General features: G+C 43.1%; 1 long non-coding RNA gene across 1 annotated transcript; it reads right to left on the bottom strand.

The window, feature by feature from the left end:
• Positions 1–1,948: 1,948 nt before the first annotated feature.
• Positions 1,949–4,575, bottom strand: LOC135211611 (uncharacterized). Its single transcript, XR_010313675.1, has 2 exons — positions 4,359–4,575; positions 1,949–2,821 (listed from the first exon to the last, which is right to left on the bottom strand). It is a non-coding gene; the product is annotated as an uncharacterized LOC135211611 (long non-coding RNA).
• Between the last annotated feature and the right edge of the window lie 6,070 nt (positions 4,576–10,645).

Genomic DNA, 10,645 nt, shown 5'->3' with positions numbered 1-10,645 from the left:
AATAACATAGGGACACATGGGAATCTCCTAATGTCTCACCCACCTCCCAGGTAAAAAGATGAATCACACGGCATTTCTCCATAGACACATGGGAATCTCCTATTGTCTTGCAAACAAAAAAACCAATGAAAGCTACACAATGCACAAACCCTCTACTTCACTGTTTGCAATGGGAGTCATAAACATCTTTTGGAGCATATTATAAGTGTGAGTATGAATGAACATGTATATATACTATAATACTTGCTTAATGTTGGTTTGATATATATTGCAATATTTTCAGATGCTACACACAGGTAACTCCTTCTTTTTTCTTTTTTTTAACACCAACTTTCCCTCAAACTAAAACTCGCTTCCTTCTTCCTACTCAGCACTCTTCAGCTAGGCTGAGTCTCACTGCTATAAAACTTTCTCTCCGTAAGGTTCAAAGGGGTTGCAGTCCTCCCTGTCACCCCATCTCCTTTCTACAACTAACCGCCAAAGCACTGTTTTTTGTATCTTTACAGATATTCCAGTTACGGGCTGCTCTAGGAGCAAGAGCCCGTGCCAGCACAAGGCTGGCTTAATCTCCAACAACAACAACAATCCGACACAGACTCCCTACGGGCCGAACAAGGGAAAGGCCCGTGCCAACAAGAAGTGTGGCTTAATAAAACAACAACAACAACAACAACCGACACAGACCATTGCACTCAGCGATCCCGTCCGGAAGATGGCCAAACGAGGTGGCCAAAAAATGTAGACGCCTATAGAAAAACCAGAAAAGAAGAAAAACAAAATGCATACTGGATAGACCCCTGACGGCTACCGCCTGTTCCCGACCTACGATACACACCTGTATACCTGTTGGCGACTCCAACTTGTCCCTAATAACCAGTTGCCTTTAATAACACCAGCAGGAAGCTCCGTTGACGACCTACAGCACAATGAATATTGGACAGCTGCTTTATAATACCAGTGTGCCAGAAAGACATTATAAGGAGAATTGAAAGAATTTTATATAAAATTAATTCTGTGAATTCTGCCATTATTTTTAATAAAACATATTATTATTATTATTATTATTATTATTATTATTATTATTATTATTATTATTATTATTATTATTATTATTTTATTATTATTATTATTATTATATATGTGAAGCAGACCCTCCCTCAAGCATACATTATTTAAAGTAATGGCCACTTCAAAGATTCTTCTCTATTTTCCGAATAGCGGCTTTTTCTGTGCTACTTAAAAAGGCTAGTAGAGAGCCTATGGAGGTCATTCGCAAATGCGGGCTCGAGAGAGTGACCTCCATAGGTACGCTCAACTATAGCCTGTTTAAGTAGCACAGAAAAAGCTGCTGTTCGACAAGAAGAGGAGAATCTCTAAAGGCGCAACGATACTGAATTGGCCATTACTTTTAATAAAGTACATTATTATTGTTATCAAAATTCATACATTTAAAGAGAAAAAACCGTTACACTTCTTTTAGGAAAGGTTTAAGTAAAACTGGATATTTCCCAAATAAACTGTTCAAAGTTATTTAGAAGTGAGATACGCAAACAGACTGAACTGCACACGATGAGTAGGAGAAAAAAATCTCTCTTACTCTACGTTATATTGAAGCACTTTTCTATAGGTCTTTTCAAGCACAACAAATAAATTTACAACGGCTAGCTAAGGATAAATATTGAAGATAGAAAATTATGAACTGATAAAAAAAACGAAAAAATCAGTCCCAGTATATAATCATAAGGAATTGTGGTCAATCGGTGTATCTACCATGCATCATGGCAGAACGCTCCTCTCTCTCGTTAATGGAACATCAGCAGCCGCAGTAGCCAAGGATGTTTCATTGAATATAAATCTGCACTGGTATGAAACCAAAAAACACCTCTCTACTGCAGATGAAGACACTGACTGGGTAAGTTTCCTATCACTAGGAAAATGAATGAAAGGAGATGATTAAATCAATATATTTCGACGTAATGGAAAACATCACACATAACTTGAGCAGTCAAAAGACCCAGGTGATAAGACCCGGGGGATAAGTTATTCTTACCAGCTCATATATTTTTTCATTTGTTTAATAAGTGTATTCATGTGCATGAATACACTTTTGAATTTGAGTTTGAACTGAAGCAACTTCGACTAAGGAAGTAATTATGGCGAACTGTACGTGACGGAAGGTGGATTTACAGGAGGATCATAGATGGTAGTGATGTCTGGAGGCCCATAGATGGTGTGGATCTCCTGATGCCCATTGTTGGTGATGATCTTGTTCCCATACGAATCTCCTCCCCCTACGACCTGGGCGGTGAACTCGGCGCCGCCCTTGGACAAGGTGCTCTGGAGGTCCTCCCCCGTCGGTAGAAGAGGGTTCTCCCCCTGGCCAACATTCACGAAGTACACCTCTGGGCTGCTCTTGGGAGGAGCCGGGACGTGGATGACGTCAGTTCCGTCACGGTCAGACTTCTTCTTCAGGACGTAGACGATGTTCTTCTGCTGGGGAGGAGGAACCACGATGGGGTCTTCGTCTCCGAATTCCTCGGGCAGCCGGACGAAGACCACGTTGTGCTCGACCTTGGGGGTGGGGTGGGGTGGGGTGTCTTTGCCCGGGGGGCTTTGGAACGTGGGGCACGTTGTAGACGTAGACGTTTCTCGTGACTTCGGGGGCGACGCATCTTCCGTTATGGAAGATCTGCCAGTCGGGGCAGGAGATGCCCCCTCCGTTGTATGGTGGGAGAGGGGGGCTAGGGGGTGGGGGAGGGACGCCGTAGGTCTGGAAGAAGCTGCTGCATTCTGCAGCAGCTGTTAATGCTGCGAGGAAAGTCTGCAAAACAGAGAGAGAGATAATGAGAGAGAGAGATGTGAGAGAGAGAATATTCTGGCATTATTTTCACAGATGTATCCGTCTGTATTTTTCATTCTTTTCCATCTTATAAAAATCACAATCATATATATATATATATATAAATATATATATATATATATATATATATATATATATATATATATATATATATAGAATCAGCTGATCACTTTTCTATCAGATACCCATGTAACTGTAAACAATCACAGTACATTTCATAATTTCTCGATTTCTTCACACTGTTGGATGGCGTTTGTTCACTACGAATCCTTAGGATCCAAATTATTATTATTATTATTATTATTATTATTGATTATTCTTATTATTATTATTATTATTATTATTATTCTTTTATTATATTCAAATCTGAAGTAGTAACCCTATTCAGTTAAAACCAGTCCACCAAAGAGCCCACTGACTTTTTTAAATTCAAGCTTCAAACAATATGGGCTGTGTTTTATTAGGAAGTAGAAACTGAAATACAGAAAGAGAATGTTTCTCATATTATAAAGAAAAAATAAATTAATAAATATGTCTAAAAGTGTTAAAATAAAAGTAAAATGTCATTAAGGTAGAAAAGCACTGCATCTTCGCTTCAATTTTATAAAGTTCCAATTGCTCGACATCCTCAGGCAGACTGTTCCAGTGTTCCAGTGTTCCATTGTTCCACAGTCCAACGGTGTGAAGAATAATGAACCTCTGGAACTGAGAAGTTCGACAGCAAGGCGCCTTGACTGCTTATTGGTGCTGCTGTTCAGCGAATCAGGTCGCTCTCGGCAGATTAAGGGGACCGGGGATCAGTTGTGAATGTGGAAGATCTCCGTTAAAAGACAACTTAGGAAAAGGTGACAACAAGAGACCATCCGTCGATCGGTGGTCCAAATTATAGCTGCTACTTTTAGGAAACAGAAACCTTCCTCCACGAACAACTCTACCTAAAACAGATATAAATCTCTAGCAGAAGCAGCAGACATCCACAACGGAGAACCGTAGTCTAGTAAAGGAAGCACAAAAATAATGACCTAAAACAGGCATTATGTGGCATCTACTGAAACTTTCATTGGATGTTTCTCAAAAGTCAGATGTGAGTCAAAATGGAGAACCATCGCATCGTCCTCATATGCTGATTGCAGGTTCGAATTCTGCAACGGGCCTTAGAATTTCTCCATTTGGTTCTTTGTTGGAAGAAGAAGTCGAGAAGTTAAGAGGGCTTTGTGATTAAAACGTTTATGTATATATGTATGTATATATATATATATATATATATATATATATATATATATATAGATATATATATATATAGTAATATTCAATTATAATCCACATGGGAAAATGAATAGAGTTTTTCTTAGAAAATGCCCAACAGTTTCGTCCTCCATGGACCTCTTCTGGGTCCATTGGAGGAGGAAACTGTTGGGCATTTTCTAAAGAAAACCTCTATTCATTTTCCTATGTGGACTACAATTGAATGTATGTATGTAAACATCATCGTACTTACCACCAGAACCTTCATGGCGATCGGGAGAAGAACTTGTGATGCCACGAGAGACTCTCTCCCTCCTTTATAGGTAGCCCGACTTCTTCATCTTCTTCTTTTTCTTCCCCCGACCTATTTCCATCCTTTCCCTTCCTCCTGCGATTCTCACGGCCGAAGGGAGGAGGAAAAGGATTCATTGAGCCTTTAAAGCAACGGTTCCACTCAACCTGGGGGGGCGTCAGCAATGTCCAGGGGAGGCGCAAGCCCTAGGGAAAATGAATAAAAGAAATTCTCTAATTATATTCGTTATGCTCTTCACAAGGATGAGGAACTAATATTCGGAAGTTTATGAGAAAAATGCAAAAGTATCACCTTTTAACATTACTTTCCTAGAGTCTATTATTGACCTCCCTCCTTATCCCTCGAAACCCCTTTCTCTCTCTCTCTCTCTCTCTCTCTCTCTCTCTCTCTCTCTCTCTCTCTCTAAGTCTGAGAGGGAATTTTACTCACAGATGCAAGGGGGGCGTGGAGGGAAGGACATACTCTTAGAGGGAGCGTGGTCGTATAAAGGTTGAGAACCACTGCTTTAAAGACTCCGTCTTTGCTGATCTCGACGAAACTTCTTTTGCATCACATAAATAAAGCCAGTGGCAATACGATCAAGTGTTCTGTACAGCGTATAGCCAAGGCCACCGAAAACATATCCATGACGTCATTCAGTGCTGAAAAGGAAATTAAGAGCATATAAAGGTATTCATTGACAAAATTGCAAAACCAACATCCATCTCCAGTCACTTGATTCCCAAAGTTCATAAAACATATGAATATCGCATGATGGCATTTTGAATTCACCACCCAGCGTCATACAGATCTTGGGATCGTGCCTCCTAGTGTTCCTATGATTATAGGTACAATTTCCACTGGCAAAGCACATCAAATACCCTTCTTATTTCTATTTTCAGGTCTTGATACTTATACATTTTTTCCTTTTCTTTCTCTCAAACTCTGGTGTCCAATGGTATTGCGACATCAATGAGTGATACTTTCTTCATCATCATCATCATTATTATTATTATTATTATTATTATTATTATTATTATTATTATTATTAAAGGGCGCAACTCTTCATGAAATGGGATAAAATCCGCGGTATGAGTCCTGTAGCAGCCCCCTCGGATGCCGGGGATAATAATGATGGCACGAGCAGCAATGCTCTCCCCACAACAGTGCAGCACCATCAGGACATCGTTGACTGTCTGAAACGTATGGAGGAGAAAGACGCCCTGAAGAAACAGAAGACCCTTACAAGAAAACTAATTAACCTTAATGGAGGTAAAATACGCCTGCCGCAAGAACATGACAAATATTTTAACCTAACCACCTACACCCCATCTCCTGAAGAAGAGGACATACTCAAGAAAGGCCTGAAATGCCACTTAATTTCTCGCCCCCGTCCTCTTAATAAGAAGATAAAGATAGAATACCTTACGGAGACGATACTGAAACAAGAAAGCCTTGGAAATGTACACACCACCGACGCCCTTCAACCTCTCCTCTTAGCAGAAGCCCTTACAGACCGAGGAACTTATAAAAGTGACATTGTCGATCGCCGTCTGCTGGATGCTGCTAAAAGTTTGAGAGAAAAGGAAGACATCACCTTCAGGAGAGCCGACAAGACCGCAGCCCTAGTACTTATCAAGACTACCGAATATAGACGGAAAATCGACGACATCCTCGCCGATACCACTAGGTTTCAACGCATTACCAAGAACCCCGTAGACGACATTAAACGCTAGGCCAGTAGGATCATAGAAACTATCAACGCAGCCACAAACGCCTTACACTTACCTAGTATTTCTGGAGATTACAACCTCGGGTACATCTACGGTAATGTAAAAACTCACACACATGGAAACCCTTTTAGACCTATCATTAGGCAAATACCAGCAACCACATACCACCTTGCAAAACAACTAAATTCTATTCTCACCCCCTACATCCCCAGCACACATAGTTTGAAGTCGTCTGCGGAGTTCCTGCAAGCCTTAAGATCTGCACCCCCTGGAGGCAGTATTGCATTGATGGATGTACGTAGAGTCGCTGTTTACAAACGTTCCTGTAGATGAAACCATCGAAATGATCCTTGAACGTGTCTATAGGGACCCATCCACCGACCCACTGAATATCCCCAAGCACGCCCTTCGCTCTCTGCTAGAAATATGCACCAAGAAGGATCCCTTCATTAACCACCATGGCCATATGTACTTACAAATCGATGGTGTAGCAATGGGATCCCCCCCCTCGGGGTCTTGTTTGCGAACTTTTATATGGGCATAGTGGAGGAGCGTGTCTTTAGGAGCATTAGGAAGCCATCTGTATATGTAAGATGTATAGATGACACCTTCATAAAAGCAGGAACGATGGAGGAGATCGAGGAAATACCTCAAGCCTTCCATACCCACAGCCGTTCACGATTTACCACTGAATATAGCCGTGATGGCCGTCTTCCCCTCCTGGACGTCCTGTTTGAACAGAACGAGGGTGCGTTCACTACAAGGGTCTACACGAAGCCCACGAACCTGGGAATGTGTCTGAACGGCGAGAGTGAATGCCCTGAACGCTACAAGGACACCGCCATCAGCGCCTACGTCAGGAGAGCTCTTTGCCATTGTTCAACATGGGCAGAAACCCATAAGGAGATGGAACGTGCAGCCCAGGTCCTAGTAAACAACGGACACACCAACCGCAGCATCCAGAATGTCTTTAGGAAGAGCATGGAGAAATGGTACCTACAGGAACCCCACCCAGACCCCCAACAGAAAATTAATTTTTTCTGCAAGGGAACCTTCCATCGGCGATATAAAGAAGACGAGCGAGCCCCACGGGAAATAATCAAGAATCACATATCCCCGACCGACAACAACAAACAGATCAACTTGATCATATTTTATAGAAGTAAGAAAATATGCAGCCTTATTATGAAGAATAACCCTGCACCGTCGCAGGATCCCTTGAAGATGACGAACGTCATCTACAGATACAAGTGCCCAATCCGAGGATGCCTCGGAACTTACATCGGGATAACGTCAATGCGCCTCTCCAAGAGGATCTCCTGTCACGCGCAGGAAGGAACAATATTTAATCATGCAAGGACTGCATGTAATAAAAGAATCAGCCGCAGCGACACCGTCGCTAACTTCGAGGTGATCGACCAAGCACCCGATCTACGTCGTTTGCGAATCTTAAAAGCGCTGCACATCGGGAGGGAGAAGCCCAGTTTGAACGTCACACAGGAGACCTTCCTCCTCCCCACCGCTGTCAGGAGAGCAGCAGAAACCGCCGCACAACAACCATCGCAACAGAGGGATGCTGAGCATGATAGAAGCGTTAGCTCTCATCCTGAGGACGTCCCTAGTAACCCTGAGGGTGATCGAAGCTCAAGCTCTCGCCCTGAGGACGACCTGGTAGCACGCCCTTCGATGGAACCTCCACCATCACCAATAAGGATGAGGCTCTGCCCACGAAGAGGACAGCCAACCAGCAACCGGCCCCCTGATGACATCGCTCGTGACGTCACAGGTATTGCCCAATGAAAAGTGAAGTACCCATCTCCTCAAACTACCCGAATGCAATAAATAGCATGAATCCATCCGACACAGCTACAGCTCAAAAAGCTGCCCCCCATACCACCGCCACCAGAGAGATGGAACCCCAAGTTTGCAAACTGGGCTACATTCGAAGCCACAATGACGAGATGGGCGAGGGACTACCTTGAAAACCCTGCAAACGAGATAGAACTCTTCTATGAAGAGTTCTTCAGTAAATTCAGAGGCAGCAAACATGTACATGCCAAAGATCAAACAATCCAAGATCGATCACAAAGTTGCATGGTACTGCTGTGAAAGAGTAAAAGAACTCAATGCCAGAGTCAACAGAGTCCGGAAACTCTTCAGATGGGAACCATCTGACGAGATGCACAGACTTCTCAGAGAGGTAATAGCCCAAGCAACTGAAGAGACAAAAGAAATCAAACAACAGGCATGGTATGATTGGTGTGCAAACATCAGCAGACAAACTCCAGTAACCCAGATCTGGAGATTCCTTGCAAAAATTGCAGGGAAAGGAAGAACAGCGCAAAGCATCCATCCCAACACACAAGAAGAAGCTGACAATATAGCCAGAAACTTCGCAGAAAGGACAAAATCCCACAACCTTCCCCAAACAAGACGGGAAAAAATAAATGAAATTTCCCCAGCAAGGTGGAGGGAAATCAATACTGCCTGCAACACACCTGATGACACAGACACACCCTTCACTATGGAAGAACTAAACAGTGCACTCAGCAAGGGGAAAAGAGACACAGCCCCTGGAGCAGATACAATCACTTACAGCATGCTGAGACACATGGGAGACCCTGCCAAACAGGTATATCTACTCCTGGTAAACGGGAAATATGCAGAGCACACCAGGCCAAAGAAATGGCAGCAGCAAGACACGCAACCAATACCTAAGCCAAAAGAGGAAGGCGCATATAGGCCGATATCCCTCATTAGCTGCACTGAAAAGGTTGCAGAAAGAATGGTTCTAAACAGACTACTATGGAAAGCAGGGCCCCTACACCATAGGCTCTATGCCTGTAGGGAAGGAGTAGGCACCCATGAGTTCCTCACAGATGTGCTAAGTGCCATAAATGGCAGAAAATCCATAGTGGTCTTCTTAGATCTAGAAAAAAGCATATGAATTGGCCAATGCAGCAGCCATCCTCTCCTCCCTAGTCCGAAAGAGGATCAAAGGCAACCTGCTTACATGGACAAAAGGATACATGCAAGACAGAGAAGCAAGAGTAGTGTTCCAAGGCAGAATGTCAGAATACTACTCTCTTGAAAACGGCACTCCACAGGGGGCCATTCTAAGCCCCTTCTTATTCATGTCCTTATGGAAAATGTAGCCTGTCTCGAGCTACCACAAGGAGTAGAGGTCTTCATATATGCTGACGATGTTTCCATCGTCAGCTCCGGCCCTCAAAGACAACTCCAAAAGATGCAAGAAGCCTTGCAAAAACTTGAGGACAAGTGCACACAACTGGGACTCAAAATCAACAGAAATAAGACAAAAGCCATGGCGATAAAACATGATCAAAATCCACCCAACCAATTCCCATGACAGGAAGACGTCATAGACTGGGTGGATAGCCTACACATATCTGGGAGTTCTGCATTGCAGATTCACTATCTCCTGAGAAGCAAATACAGCTCCTCCAAGCCAAAACAAAAATAGGGCTTAATGCCCTAAAGAAAATCACATCACTACAAGAAGGTGCGACATACCATCTGCTCAGGAGGTTCTACATACAAACCATCAGAGCACAAGTAGAATACGCAGCACCAGTCCTGACAAACCTCAGAAAGGATCAACAGCAGATGCTGGAAGTCATCCAAAATAATGCAATGAGACTTATACTTGGAGCCCCAATGTGGACAAGAATTTGTCTCTTGAGGGCAGAGACACAACTGCAGTCTCTCAAGCACAGGATAGGCCAAAGAAATATTGCCCATTCTGTGCAAAACCATCAGAAACGACAGAAATGGACCACCACACAACAAAATGCAAGCATGTATAAACCTGCATGAAGAAATAGAACCCGCCCAAAACCTATGCGGGCAGTATACTCCAGACACTGAGAGAACTGGGTATGCAGGACACAGTGAAAAACATAACAAAGGATGTCCCACCTGAGGGATACCAAAAACCACCTACCAATCCGGTATAACTTCACAATACTACTGGCAAACAAAGCACTGTGCACAGCAGCACAAATGAAAACTGCAGCAGAAGAAGCAATCAGGAACACAGCAGCTGAAAACATATACACAGATGGCTCAGTTGATCCAGAAGCTCCATCAACTGCAGCAGCAGTGCTGCCCAACAAGACTTCAAAGGAAGCTGGAGGCTATCCAACAATGCCTCCATACTACAAGCGGAACTAATGGCAATCTTAAAACAGCCTTAGAAAATTCCAATTTAAAAGAAGGACACACAACAGTGCATATTGACTCCAAAGGAGCAATACTCGCTATCAAAGCAAAAAATCCAAAAGAAAATGTGACACTGATAACAGCCATAAAATCAGTGGCCAATTCACATCAAGCTGCTGGCAGGAGAGTCACACTAAACTGGATACCCAGCCATGTGGGAATCCAGGGAAATGACGAAGCTGACATCCTTGACAAAAGTGCCCTCAGCTGCAGTACAGTAAGCATAAAAGTGCAACCATCCATAACACACTTAAAGTAAATTGTAAAAAGCTA

This window comes from Macrobrachium nipponense, chromosome 4 (assembly GCF_015104395.2).
Source record: "Macrobrachium nipponense isolate FS-2020 chromosome 4, ASM1510439v2, whole genome shotgun sequence".
Taxonomy (NCBI): Eukaryota; Metazoa; Arthropoda; class Malacostraca; order Decapoda; family Palaemonidae; genus Macrobrachium; species Macrobrachium nipponense.
The sequence above is the reverse complement of the archived record's forward strand: the minus strand, read 5'-3'. Positions and strand labels throughout refer to the sequence as shown.